Genomic DNA, 14,632 nt, shown 5'->3' with positions numbered 1-14,632 from the left:
ATTTACAAGCCATATCACTTTATTGCTAAGTCTGGGAAGAGAAAAATAAAGGAATGGAGGGAATTTTTAAAAAAAGACAATGAAAAACTTAATGGAGTAATTAATTAAAGAGAGGGGTGAAATCCACAAAAATAGAAAATTGTATCTTTATACATTTATTCTCTGATTTACTTTTCTCATCTGTCTAGCTCTGTCTTTCCAGCTGTCCAAAGCACAATTGGAGAGGGACACTCGAGATCAGCCAATCCCAAAAGGGCAGGGGAGGGACTAGCCCTTGCCTCATTTTCAACACATGGTAAGTTGCAAAGACCCCAGGGATTTTCTGGGATCTAGATTCCTAGCCACTGATCTGGGAATAATTGAGTGGGGAAGAGGGAGAGGAGGAGGAGGAGGAGGACAAGGGGAAAAAGGAGGAGGGAGAGAAGAAGGAACAGGAGATACCTTGACCTTTCAACATCCAGAAGACAAGAAGGAGGAAAAAAGGAAGCTAGCAAATGAGAAGGAACAAGCTAACATAAAAAAAAAAGATGCAGAGATGCCCAATTGCAATGTGGTAAGTTGTTTCTTTGCAAAGTCATGTAAAGAGTAATGTGTGATGCCGCAGAGGTTGACAGCAGTTTGCAGAGCACCATTGGACTTGGTATCCCACCCAAATGGGCCAATGTTGGAAATCTGGATATACTAATAATGTAAATAATAAGGTATGAAGCAGTTTGGAGCTAGGAAAGAAACAATGTTAATAGAATGTATAGACAGAATCAATTTTAGTAGATGCACCAGATAATAGGATGAAACAATTACGTAGAAGCCAAAAGAAATTTATCTTTATTAGGTGAAACATTATGAGAGTGGTTAAAGAGGAAATAACCGATGTGATTGTGAGGGACAACCTAAAGAGCTGAATGTGTGAAATATGACAGGATGAGAATGATAAACTTTATTTGAGGAATAAATATTTGCTCTTCTGATTGGGGACTTGGAGTGGCTCCAAAGACAAGAAGCTTTATGTTACACGTTGCTTAACTTTAAGATGTAATTGGCCATTTATTGCTAATAGATTTATAGGGTTTAACTTGTTTTTTTCTATTGTAAAGTGGTCACCTGTTCAATTGGAATTACCTGGATTTTTAATGTATCTATTTTGTATGTTGCTCTATTCTAACTAAATTTATATTTTATTACTATTTTGTGTTTAGTTCTAAATATAATATAAACGTTAATAATTGCATATTTATTAGCTATTAAAGTTCATTGCATAGTCAACCAGATCTACGGAGTTCTTTCCAAGGACCTGAAAGGCAGATGTTGTTTGATGGTGTTAAAAATGTCATCATAAAATTAATTTTATTAATAACTATTATTATTTGTATAGTCTATAAGCATAATCACTAGTATCAATCATTAAATATAAAATAATAATTAATAATAATTAATTTTATAACAATTATTATTAGAATTAGAGTAAATCAGAAAGTATCAAGATCAGAAAACTGAAGTTGAAAGATTATGGCATAAACCAGCCGTGGTGGTCCTAGTGGTTATTGGCACACTGGGTACCATACCAAAAAATCTTGGATAAGACTTTGAAAAATCTGTGTATTTACAAAATTTCCATCAGTCAATTGCAATAGGTCACATTACTTGGTTCCACAGTATTCCATAAGGACATATTACAACTTTTTAAAATCTTGGGAAATACTTAGTGGAGATGAAGGCCAACACCAGCTAAAGAATAGGATTTCACATTGTTGTGAATGGATAATAATAAAAACATTTAGAGATATATGTTTCTGAGTTTATTATGCATCTGGAAAGGGGATAGAGAAATACAATTCAGGGAGTGAGGAAGGAGAATAGAGAAAGCAACATTGAGTTGCATTTCAGAATAACAGAATAACAGAGTTGGAAGGGACCTTGGAGGTCTTCTAGTCCAACCCCCTCTCAGGCAGGAAAGCCTATACCATTTCAGACAAATGGTTGTCCAATCTCTTCTTAAAAACTTCCAGTGTTGGAGCATTTCATCCTGGTTTACAAAGATTAAGAGAAATTTGCACCCACTGCATTACCATTGACATGTTCCCATCTTAATTTGTTTTCGTCTTCTATATTCTTCTGCAGTGAGGCAGTATGTTATCTAAAGCTTCAGAAAAATGTTCTTGAAATTGTCCTTGCCTATTATCTAGAGACTTCAGTTATGGTGGCCTGGTGTACAATTTGCCAGATAATGTTGCTAATATTATCACTCTTGCTGTTATTTAATTTCTTAGCACAAGGTGACTGGTTTATTTTTATTGTATGATAAAATTTATCCCATCTTTTTGATGCATACTCATTACTCATTCCTCTAATGTTGCTATATGTTAGTTCCTGCCTTTAAACACCACCCCCAATCTCCGAGAGTTTAATCTTTCTGTATTCAAAACCACGCTTTCTCCTACACAAATCTGTCCAAATGCTGGATTATCCCTTCTCCATGGTCCTCCAAAGTTTGAAGTGTGACAGATGGCAATTGCCTCTTGTTTTGATACTCAGCTGCTGCATGCTCTCTCTGTGAAATTTCACCTGGCATTGGCTTTTTGATGCTAATTGCAGAACTGTTTCATTGCCTAGGCCATTAAGTTAATTAAAAAAAAATTCTTTCAGGCCTGAGATTTCTCTGGTGCTGCAGTTTTCCTGCATTGGGTGCTAGCCAGACTCTATTTTAAATTGCTAGCAGTTCTGACTAAAGAGAATGATAAAGAAATGTGTTTAATTCAGAAATGCAGTGATATCAAAGATCACCAGCAATTTGTATTCTATTCTATGGCCTACTTTAATTAGACAAATGGTCTTGATGCTATCCACAATTATGAATACAAGTAGAAGATTAGGAGTCCTATAAACTAGGGATCCCATGGGAGTAAAGCTTGAGGTATTCCTGTAGCCAGGGGCCAGACATGTCATTTTCCTGCCCAAGCGCAGGTGCTTAAGCTACTTTGTGGTCCTCAGATGTCAGGTTTGATTCTCAGTTGTAACTAATTAGAAAAAGAAGAATTGCTTATTGCCCTTGGCAAGAACCACAGGGAGAAGAAAACTCAGAAGATGGACTTGATCTCATGTTAAATTTTGTTGCTGTGAAGAAATTTTTACTTCCTCTGGTTTATAAGATTGAATTCCTAGATGACCGGAAGTTGCTGGAAGAACTTGTGGTTCTGTTTATTTACCTAAGTCCTCTGGATTTATTTGCAGTCATCTAAGCCAGTGATCCCCAACCTTTTATATGCCGCGGCCCGGTATCCCCAACCTTTTTTATGGCGCGGCCTGGTACTGGCATCAGCTGGGCGCCGCCATCTTTTTTTGATGAAAACGTGCTTCCGGTGAGCTTTCTACCGGAAAAGCTCACCGGAAGCACTTTTCCATCAAAACAAGATGGCGGCGCCAGCAAACTCAACAACCAGTAGGACTTGTTCCACGGACCGGTACCAGTCCGCGGACCGGTGGTTGGGGACCCCTGATCTAAGCAAAGGACTAGAAAGAACAATAAGATGCGGGATAAAGATGCTGTGTTTGATCAAGAGAATTAGTAGAATTGAATTGGATGACATTTGGATCCTCCTTGAATAAGAGTTCACTGGAATTACACACAAAACAGAACATTCAGGTTTCTGGTTTGTCAAGCTAATATTTTCAAACAGCTAAAAGTTACTTGTTTTCAAAATAAAACACATCTCTTCATTTTAGACTTTCTTGAAGTAGGCTTATGGATCTCAGTAATATATGTTTTGGCATTTTCTTACATCAGGTTTCAGAGTTTAGGTCCAGTAGATGGCTATTCATAGTCCAGTTTCCTTAAATATTATCTCCAGGTCTATCAGTGGCAGATTAAGGCTCACTGGTGCCCTAAGCACTAACAAATCTTGGTGCTCCCCTTCTTTGTACATACGAGAATTTTTACAAATCTTCATTGTTTTTTTTCTTTCTTTCTCAACTTTGTGGTGCCCCCTTTGGGCCTGGTGCCCTAAGCATGTGCTTAGTCTGCTTAATGGTTAATACACCACTGCAGGTCTTATAAGAAAGTTTGGAACAGTTGTTTTTGAATACCAACAGGTCCACTGATCGATCATAGAGATATTGTAGTTTTATTTTCCACTGTCATCACTCAGTCTGACTTTCCATCACGGTCATTGAAAAGATTAAACGACACTGTGAAACCTCTAAATTTGAAGGTTGAATTCCACTACAGGTGGTCCTCAGCTTATGACCGCAATTAAGCCAAAATGTATGTTTCTATGTGAGAAATTAGTTGGTGAGTTTTGCCTCATTTTATGAATTTTCTTGTCACATTTGTTAACTGAATCACTGCAATTGTTAAATTAGTAGCATGGTTGTAAAGTGAACCTGGTTTCCCCGTTGCTTGTCAGAAAATTGTAAAAAGTGATAGCATGACCTCATGACACTGCAACCATCATATATATGAGTCAGCTATCAAGCATCCAAATGTAAATCACATGACCATGGGGAAATTGCAACTGTCATAAGTGTGAAAAATAGTCATAAGTCACTTTTTCAGTGCCATTGTAACTTTGAACAGTCACTAAATGAACTGTTGTAAGTCGAGGACTACCTGTAAATATCTGCGCTCTAAATCTAGGAAATGATTTGTCATGGTCTGTCAACTTCCTAGGCTGATGTCATATTATCCTGGAGAAGAACTATCTATGTGGTACATAAGAGTGCTGCATTTTTTTAATGTACGGTGATGTCATCTGCTAATGCACCATGGTAATTTAGAATTTTTCTTTGCTCTGGTAAGTTTTTTGGACTGGATTTTGTTATTGATTTATCTACTTGTTGATATTTGTTTTGATACCCTCACAGAGAAAAATAGATGATTGGGAAAATAATTGTGAGACAATCATCTACTCTTTTTGTTTGTTCAGTCCTATTTCACTGGCTAATAATCTTTTGCTAACGTTCAATAGAATTATTAAAAGCTAGCAGAATTAAGAGCAGGGATTCCAAGAATACCAAGGAGTATAAAGGAGATTTTTGAAATACTACCCACTGAGTTTTAGTCTAACTTGCTCCCCAAGATTTTAGTCAAAAATATTTTCATTGAATACTTCTAATAATCTTGGCTTTACAAACTTACAAATTTTCAAGGGAGCTTGTTCCAGAAATGTATGTATGTATTGGAAATTTAATAATTTATCTAACTGGTCAGAAATGTAGATATAAAAATGAATTGATGGGGTTTGAAATAAATAGGATAACTCAAGGAAGAAGACTGTTGTTGGGCTACCATCAAGGCATTTCCTCCTCCTATGTTAAAAATGTCCTCCACCCATCCTTGAATCAGTAGAAGACAATCCCAGTATAATCTTTGCTGCCCTTTGGTTGATCCCTGTCCTGCCTCCACGATCTCTGTTCTGGCTTTTGGCCAGCTGGTGATGTGTTCCTGATGCAGCTACATGATCGGTTAAGCGAAATGATTGGTTTAACCCCCTGGGCCTGCTGCCCTTCTTCTGAATGTCACCAACTGGCAGGAAAACATCTACTAAGCATGACAACAATCCTGGAAGCAGACCTGTTTTCATGTCTGAAGTCTGACATCTTCAAGCTTTTACGCCCTTTCTCTCAACAGATGAAGGGTAAACACTGAATGTTGACCAGATTCACAAAATAACAGAATTGCACAAACATGCACAATCCCATAGGCATCCAAAACACGCAAATATGGATTTCATTTCACACACTGGGCAAGAGATCCATTTGCCCAAACACTAGCAAAACTTGGCCATCATTTAAGGTAACAGGTGCTGGCATGAATGGGTTAGGATAGAAGTGTTAGTCTTCCCAATTATTCTTCTTGAGCTTTATTTTCTGATTGTGTTGCCCCATCACCTATATGTGGTAGGCTGATGTCCTCCCGTATGTGAGAGGATATTGTCTTTTCACTAGTGCAAAATACTGTAACATTCAACTTCCTGTCAGGTGACAGGGATGTCTTCTTTTTCTCTACTAGTGAGATGACTTGGGCAAGTCCAAATAGAGTAGCCCTTACAGCTCAACCTGGGTTTTACGAAGGAGGTATTCTTCCTTGTAGCATTCCCCCCTCCGGCCATAGGTCTTACTGGACCAAGAATACTACACCAGTATATTGATGAACTTTGTTGTCATAAAAAGAGATGATGGTCACTGTTTTAGATGGCTTTAAAATGGGATTAGACCATTAGCTATGCTGGCTGGAGGATTTTGTGAGTTGGAATTCACAAGTCTTAAAGTCTTAGACAAATTCACAGAAATCTGTTAATAGTTGGAAAGCCAACAACCAATAGCGGCCTTGAGTTTTCTTCATTTTTTAAAAAAATTAATTTGCTTTTCTGGGGAACACAGGTCTCCAAGATCATATTACCAGATGGAAGAAAAATACTGTATGATCAGCGGTTTAGGCCTTACAGAAGCCACAAGTCCATACAAGGGATTCTGTAGTTATTTGCTCTCACATAACAGACAATGAAATATCACATCAGCTGCTCTTGTGCTTATCTTATCATTTTGCATTTTGAAAAGATAATGATGGTAAACACAGCAGTATTACAGGGCAGAATATAGTCACCAATTCCAACTGGGCTTTCTTTGTTTTTCCTTGAAGATGTTTCACTTCTCCTCCAAGAACAGTTCAGAATTGAAGAAGCTTCTTGGAGGAGAAGCGAAACATCTTCCAGGAACAACAAAGAAAGCCCACTTGCCTTTTGAAGAAGCACATTTGGGACAACCATGACCTGGGTGGCTGAGAATCTCCATAGACAAAAAGCAAATTATGTCTGCAGTGCCGCTAAGAAAAGCTACGGAAATCTCAACTCAAGGGAAACTTTTAGCTTCATTTGAAAACCAGGGCTGACAAATGGATCTCTGTTCTACCTTTGATTTGATTTGGGAAAAGCCAGTTTTAACTCTTGATGAAACGCCCCATCAGGAGACCAAACATCTCTTCCAAATGCTAATTCATCTTAATCACTACCAACTGGGAAAGCATTGAACAGTACAAAAATAGACGGGAATTGAAAAAACATAGTAGGCTTCATTCAACTCAAATGAAAGGAATTCTAATTTGAGAAATAAATGCATTTTCATATGTGCAAATCATGCACAAAACAAGTGGTTCAAATGTGCAAATCATGAATTGCAAAGACCATTAAAAAGATAAAGAAATATTGACCAAGAGACGGCTGGTGAGATACCCCCTGGCTATCTGCACTAACGTGCCAATTTTCCAGTCTACTAAACCTTCTTACTATTACTATTAAAGACACCCCTGTTCTAAATTGGTGGTATCATCCATATTTCTACAGAAGAACCTGTTGACCACAAATCCTGGAGTTTATTCAGCTGCAAGAGACTTTGTGGTACTTTTATTCTGATACATTGTAAGCTATCTTGAATTGTGTTCCTGCCTTTTACTTTTTTCCTTTTTGTCCTAAAGCCAGAGACTTTATAGTCTCTATAGAGCTATTTTTATAGAGCTATATAGAGCTATTTTTATAAATATGTCCTCATATTTTCTCCACAACAAGAACGCTGTGAGGTGGGTTGGGCTGAGAGCGACTGGCCCAAAGGCACCCATCCGGTTTTCATAGATAAGGCAAGACTAGAACTCACAGTCTCCTGAAAAATGGCCCAAAATCACCCAGTCAGCTTACATGCATAAAGTGGGGCTAGAACTTTCAATCTCCTGGTGATTCACTCAAAATCACCTGGCCAGCATTCGTGCCTACGTCGAATCTAAAATTTGTGTATTTAGATGCTCATACGTGAAAATGAAGGCAAGTGTCAGGTATATTCTGAACAGCAGTTCCAGTCTTAACCTCTTTTTCAAAAGGAAAAAACATCATTTGGTTGCTTATATCTATGTAGATAAATTAACTTAACTGCCGAATGTAAAGTACAAGTAGTCATTGACATACAACAGTTCATTTAGTGACTATTCAAAGTTACTATGGCACTGAAAAAACTGACTTATGACTCTTTTTCATACTTAACAATCTTTGTAGCATCCCTAGGACCATGTGATTTAAATTCAGGTGCTTGGTAATTGGTTCATATTTATGACGGTTGTGGTGTCCCACAGCCTTGTGATCACCTTTGGTGACCTTCTGACAAGCAAAGTCAATGGGGGAAACCAGATTCACTTAACAACCGTGTTACTAAATTATTAAAATACAGTGGTTCACTTACAGCTGTGGCATGAAAAGTCGTAAAATGGGGCAAAGCTCATTTAACAAATGTCTTACTTAACAAGAGAAATTTGGGGCTCAGTTGGTCATAAGTTGAGGACTACCTGTATAAATAGTGTGGGAAATAAGGGAGGTCAGGAGATTATCCTTGAATAAACGTCATAGGTGAGGATGCCTGAAGCATTTTCTTATTTCCCTTATTTCTTGGTTAAGCACAGCCTTCTGGGTTGAGGTGGAGATGTTCTGCTCCCATTTCTCTGATTGGAGGCCAATACACACAACATAGAAGAATTGCTTAGCTAAGAATTGCTTAGCAGGTGGCTCATTGCACATCAGCTGCTTGGCAAGGGGCTGTGGACTTGATAAGGATCAGAGGTTGGAAATCTAGGACTGGCACAAGAACAGAAGTCAAAGGTGCCAATTGTGAGACTCCCAATGATTCTAAAGCAAATTAATCCCCTCTTAAGAACGTTAGGTGAGTTTTTTTAAAAAGCTTTTATTGTTATGACAGACAAGAAAAGAAATAAAAAAAAGAAGTAAAAGAGAGCAACACACACACACACAGGTGTGTGTGTGTGTGTGTGTGTGTGTGTGTGTGTGTGTGTGTGTGTGTGTGAAGAATTGCCCAGATATAAAGATTAGATGTAAATTTACCAGATACTGAAAGAAAGAAAAAATCACCATTATTCTTTCAAGGAAAATTGAACCAAATGAAATATTAGTTTAGTGCTCTAAGGGCTAAGATGAAAATCAGAAAAAACAGTCATGATCCTCAGAATTAACAGACAAATGAATAAGAATATGATATACTTGTCTTGAGCAAGAAATTCTAACTAATCTGAAACTGTACCTCTATGGCCAAACACAATGTAATATTTTAAAAACTTATGTCAAAAGAAATTGTGACAGAAATCTTTGAAATTATAGTCCATATATGGTTTCCAGATTGCATTAAAGTTAGCATCAAACCTATTTTTAGATAAGAATTTACTTTTGACATGGATTCGTACTCCCAAAAATTAATGTGCCATCTTTTAATTATTCCTCATTAAAAAGTGGCACATTAATTTTGGGGAAATTATTTCACAAGAAGAGTTCTCCACTCCTCTACTCGTGTAGAATACTTTATGCCACCAGACTTGAAATTCTAGAACTAGAAAACCTTGAATTACGCCGTCTTCGGTCTGACCTAAGCATGGTATATAAAATCATACATTGCAATGTCCTACCTGTCAGTGAATACTTCAGCTTCAACCATAACAACACAAGAGCACACAATAGATACAAACTCAAAGTAAACCGCACCAAACTTGATTGCAGGAAATACGACTTCAGCAATAGAGTGGTCAATGTCTGGAATACTCTACCTGACTCTGTAGTTTCTTCCCCAAACCCCAAAAACTTTAACCTTAGACTGTCTACTATTGACCTCACCCCTTTCCTAAGAGGTCTGTAGGGGGCGTGCATAAGCGCACCAACGTGCCTACCGTCCCTGTCCTATTGTTTCTCCTATTCTTTTTATTTTTCATATATGTACCCATTTCATGTATTCACAACTATGTATTACTCTTATACTTATTATCTTGTAAACAATTGGCAAATCAAATAAATAAATAAATAAATAAATATGAATCAGTACTGATCAGCATGAGGTGTAGAATATCCTAAATCTATTATATATAAAAACAAGTCAGAATATTTAGTAGGAATGAAACAAGGCTTATTGTATTTAAATACTATAATATAGCATTTATTTAACCAAAAAATAGCCACCTATCAAGAATGAGAAGTAAATATTTAAATTTTGTTTGTTGCTCTGATGAATCATATTTCATACATATTTTGGCACTCAACACTGCAAGTATATTCCAACAAAAAATATTTTATCCATTTTTAATGTAATATTTATATTGAGTTTTATTTGTCTTCAGTGATATTCCTGTTGTTGTATATCAGTTGTATTGTTGATTTTTTTCTGCATCCATTCAAACATGCAGTCTTTCAGTTATTCAGCTTCTGAATCAAATTTAATCACCAATGTATATAGAAGCCCTAACATACGTTCTACGTTTTGTGTCATACACATTTCAAATTCAAATTCATAGCCAAACCTCTAAGTATACCACTTATTTCAAGATACTGAAACCAATTAGTTGTTTCTAACCATTTCAAGAAAAGAATCTAAAATATTTCATCTTTGTTTTATTAAAGGATAAATTTACACGAACCATTGTTTCTCCGCTGATTAAATTGTGTATATGTTAGTGGTGGGATTCAGTTTTTTAATACTGGTTCTGTGGGCGTGGCTTGGTGGCTGTGGCTTGGTGGGCATGGCAGAGGAAGGATACTGTAAAATCTCCATTCCCACCCCACCCCACTAACCTGCTTTCCAGCTCCTTTCTTCTGTGCAGGACAACAAAAGAAGACCCAGCTGATCAGCTGGGACTTGGGAGGCAGATGGGGGCGGGGCCAGTCAGAGGTGGTATTTTCCGGTTCTCCAAACTACTCAAAATTTCTGCTACCAGTTCTCCAGAACTGGTCACAACCTGCTGAATACCACCTCATATATGTTCACTTTCATGAAATGAAATATTTATATTGAAGCAAGAGGCAAGACACTAATTCTTTTTTTATATTTAGTCCATTGTTTATATATGTGATTTGTTTTTGAATGTATTTTTATGCCCCTAAAGTCTTCTATAAGAATCACAATAGAAATATTTATAAAATTCTTCTGGGAATCCTGCTCCTTCCATAGAAGTAAACCAACCAGAGGTGGTATTCAGCAGGTTCTGACCAGTTCTGGAGAACCGGTAGTGGACATTTTGAGTAGTTCTGAGAATACCAAATACCACCCCTGACTGGAGATTTTACAGTATCCTTCCCCTGCCACACCCACCAAGCCACCTCACAGAACCGGTAGTAAGAAAATTTGAATCCCACCACTGAAACCAACCATGCTGTGATTTTATCTAACTGGTGATCCATATCAAAGAAACCAGTTTAATAGTATGCAGCATCATATAATTTGGTACAGGCAAACCAATTTTAAATTTCGCCCTCAATCATTTGTTAGACTACATTATTTGCCTTTGCCATTCATCATCATTTTTTTCTTCATTTCTTTTTACAATTGTTTGGAATTATTTTTTTAAAAAAATGATTCCTTTGGAATTATTTAAAGAATTGATTCTGCCAATATTCTTCCCAGCCAAGATAGCTTTTTCTATTTTAAAATATCAGGCTTTATATTTTGCCATATCTGTGAATAATAATTTTGGAATAAGTTTTCAATGTGGATTCTATAATCTAATAAAATATTATAAAATTTGAGGGGGAAAAGTCTTCAGTGTTTGTTACCAGGCTAGGTAACATCTTCAGCGAAGTTTGGGAGATGTCAGTATCAGTGTTCTTCTGTTTATCGTGTGATTGGTAGCCAGAAGCCCTTATAAACAGAAGAACACCAACACTGACATCCCTTAAACTCCGCTGAAGATGTTACCTAGCTTGGTAACGAAACATTCAGAAACCAACCCACAAGCTTGAAGAACGAACCTTCACCCTCATCCTACACCCGAGCTACAGATATTTGCCACTATTGCTAAGTCTTCAATGTTTCAATTTCTCCAAGCACATGATTGATATTAACACAAATATTAAATCTTCTTGTTGTTTCAAATTCTGTTTGTCCCCTATCGATTAGATTCCATGTAAACAAGACCAATTGAGTCTTCTTCAACTGGTATCCTGTTACTACTACATACCCTATGCTGTTCTATAAGTTCCACTGTCAATTCTAATAAATTCTTCAGTTGAGTGCCCATGGGTTCATAATCAGCATATTAATTTTGATTTAGCCTCTTCATTTGCTGAAATTTTACTCTCTTGCCACATCTTTGTTAGTGGTCTTACTTCTAATCAAAACAGAGAAGGAAAGAATAATCTTATCTTATCCCTTCCAAAATGGCACTTTTTTGGGCAAAACCCCATTTTCTTCTTCTTTTTTGTTTACAAATACTCTTTTTCTCTGGAGAAAAATTTCAGCTTCAGTAAACTGCTTCAAGGTCATGAATATGAATATCAAAAGCTTTTTCCATATCAAGAAAAATTATAACCCCTTTCTTATTTATTTTTCTGATTAATGTTGTCTGAGACATTCAAAATAGATTTGTTATTGTCTTTCCTATGTTAGACAAATCCAGTTGGATCAGGGTGAAGAGATTAGTTAACCTCTTTGCAAGAATAGCCTTAAAAAGCTCCTAGCCTACATTCAAAATGCCTAGGAGACTCTTGATGAGTTGGGCCACTCCTCTCCTTATAAATCAAAGAAATGAATGTTTCTTGTCATGAAGAAAGAAATACTTGATTTCATTGTATAGTATCTCATTCATTACCTGACTTAATGGTTTTGTCAGCATTCCTTTGAAATTCTGCCTCTGGAGATTTATTCAGTCTAAACTTCTGCCTTCCTTTCTTTATTTCATCTTCTGTAAAGGTCTTGTTATTCATTTGTTATCTAGAAGACTTATTTGATTACCCATCTTTAGAAACACAACTCCAGGCACTTCACAACACTGATAAAAACAATAAAGTGAAAAATGTGGTGCCTCAACCATTCTTCTCCCAATATTCAACACCACCATCCCTGGGCTCCAACCTCACCTCTTCCTTTTTAAAAATCTAATTGTAGAAGCAGGATCATAAGAGCAAGTCTATATAGAGAAGATCAGAACTTACAGTATTATTTATATTTAGCTAGCAGGAGAGATACTTTGATCATGAAAGACATTTTTACCAGATGAAATTTTTCACAATGTAAGGCTCATCCACTGCATTCCGGTTGTACTTATCCCTCTGGGTTCCCCAGATGTAGGAAACTCAACTGCATAATTTATGGTAGTATAGCTTTGCTTTTAATTATGGCTTATTAAATGTTTGATTGCGAGCCGACCAGAGTCATTTAAGGGTGATGGGTGTTGTAGACATTTGATAAATAAATACACTTCAGCAGAATGAACAGAAGTGGATGGTCAATGACATTTTGAAGGAAGACCCTTCCTCACTTAGGGAACTTCCATCTATCAGAATGTGTACCATATCTTATCTGACCTGGTGGAATACACTCATTCTGGTACCACATTCGGGTGAGAAAATAATTCCCTGAGGATGGGCTCCAGCACGAGTCCGAAAACTCAGAAGACTAAATGTCTGGTCCCAATGACCGACCCAGATTGGATCCTGCAACATTATCCTGGGGCATGTATGTTTGCCTTCATTCATGAAAACCCTTTGCCCCATTAATGGTAATCACTGAAGAATTGACATAGCTGCATCTTGATTTGAGGAAGTGGGCACTGCTGTATATTCAGAATTTTCTCTATGAGTTCTCAAAAATAGCTGCTTGTGGTTTTCTTTCTGGTCTTTGTTGGAGATTGATGAACCACAACAGTTATGATATTTGTCACATAGTATGGAATGGAGTCAAGAATGAAGGGGAAGCCACTCAGCTTGCTGGCATCATATTCTGTATCACTGTTGTGTAGATAAATCATGAAAATTGTACCATCATCCCTAATGGATGATAATGCCAGTGTTGACGCAGTGGGATCAAAGAGGGTTCCAAAATCAGCTGCTATTCAGTCTTGTCTCTTAAAACAAGCAAAAAACAAAATTGTTGGCAGGGTAAATAACACCTGGCTTCAAATAAGAGGTTACAAAAGAGTAAATACATGTGTAAGACTCTTAATCAGGTGTATGTTAGGGCAAATTAAAATAAAAGAGCAGGGGAGGATGCCAAGGAAAAAAAAAACAAGAACGGGGTCATGATGCACATAATAATTTTAGAAATGTAAAAAAAAATCATTTCACAATTCATACCAAATGCAGGTTGTATAAATAGCATGAAAATGCTGGCCAGAAAACAAAAGCTCCATAGGCTCTGTCTTTTCTCAACTGCTTCACCTTCTGTAAACTCTATTGTCTTGTGGCTTCTTTTTCTTTTTTTCTTTTGATCTGCCCAAAGGCCATCTCTCAAAAGCAGCAATTTGTTTCTGAAAAGAGATCTCGGGATTCAAGCCTCACCTGTTAATCTGGTAATCAAGCACTGAAGTTTTGCTGCCTCCTGATTAGAAAACTGTGCATCAGCCATTGTTCCTTGGCTACCTGAACATACTAACCTGCTTCCAGTTACTGTTGAACATTTTCCTTGACTCTGTCCTATTTTCCAAGATTTGAGGTCCAATCTGCACATTGCATTTTCTGAGATGAGATTTTGGAAAAGCCTTTAAAAAAAAAAAAAAAGTTGCTTTTAGAAAGAAAGGTACAAACATTCTTAACACTTTTCAGACAACCGTAAGCTTAAAGCTACAATACATAATGGAGGCTCTAAATATGATAAGTGAATTCCTTTGAGTCAG

At 37.0% G+C, this 14,632-nt stretch overlaps 1 protein-coding gene across 1 annotated transcript in view; it reads left to right on the top strand.

The window, feature by feature from the left end:
- Nucleotides 1-314: 314 nt before the first annotated feature.
- The window catches only part of KCNJ14 (potassium inwardly rectifying channel subfamily J member 14), a 36,409-nt gene continuing 22,091 nt past the window's right edge, over nucleotides 315-14,632 (top strand). Inside the window, exon 1 of the mRNA XM_026677591.2 lies at nucleotides 315-553. The gene's annotated coding sequence lies outside the window, so the exon portion shown is untranslated. The remainder of the gene's footprint in view (nucleotides 554-14,632) is intronic.

This window comes from Notechis scutatus, chromosome Z, assembly GCF_049901735.1.
Source record: "Notechis scutatus isolate UNSWTSFEM ecotype Mainland chromosome Z, rNotScu1.2, whole genome shotgun sequence".
NCBI classification, from domain to species: domain Eukaryota; kingdom Metazoa; phylum Chordata; class Lepidosauria; order Squamata; family Elapidae; genus Notechis; species Notechis scutatus.
The sequence above is the reverse complement of the archived record's forward strand: the minus strand, read 5'-3'. Positions and strand labels throughout refer to the sequence as shown.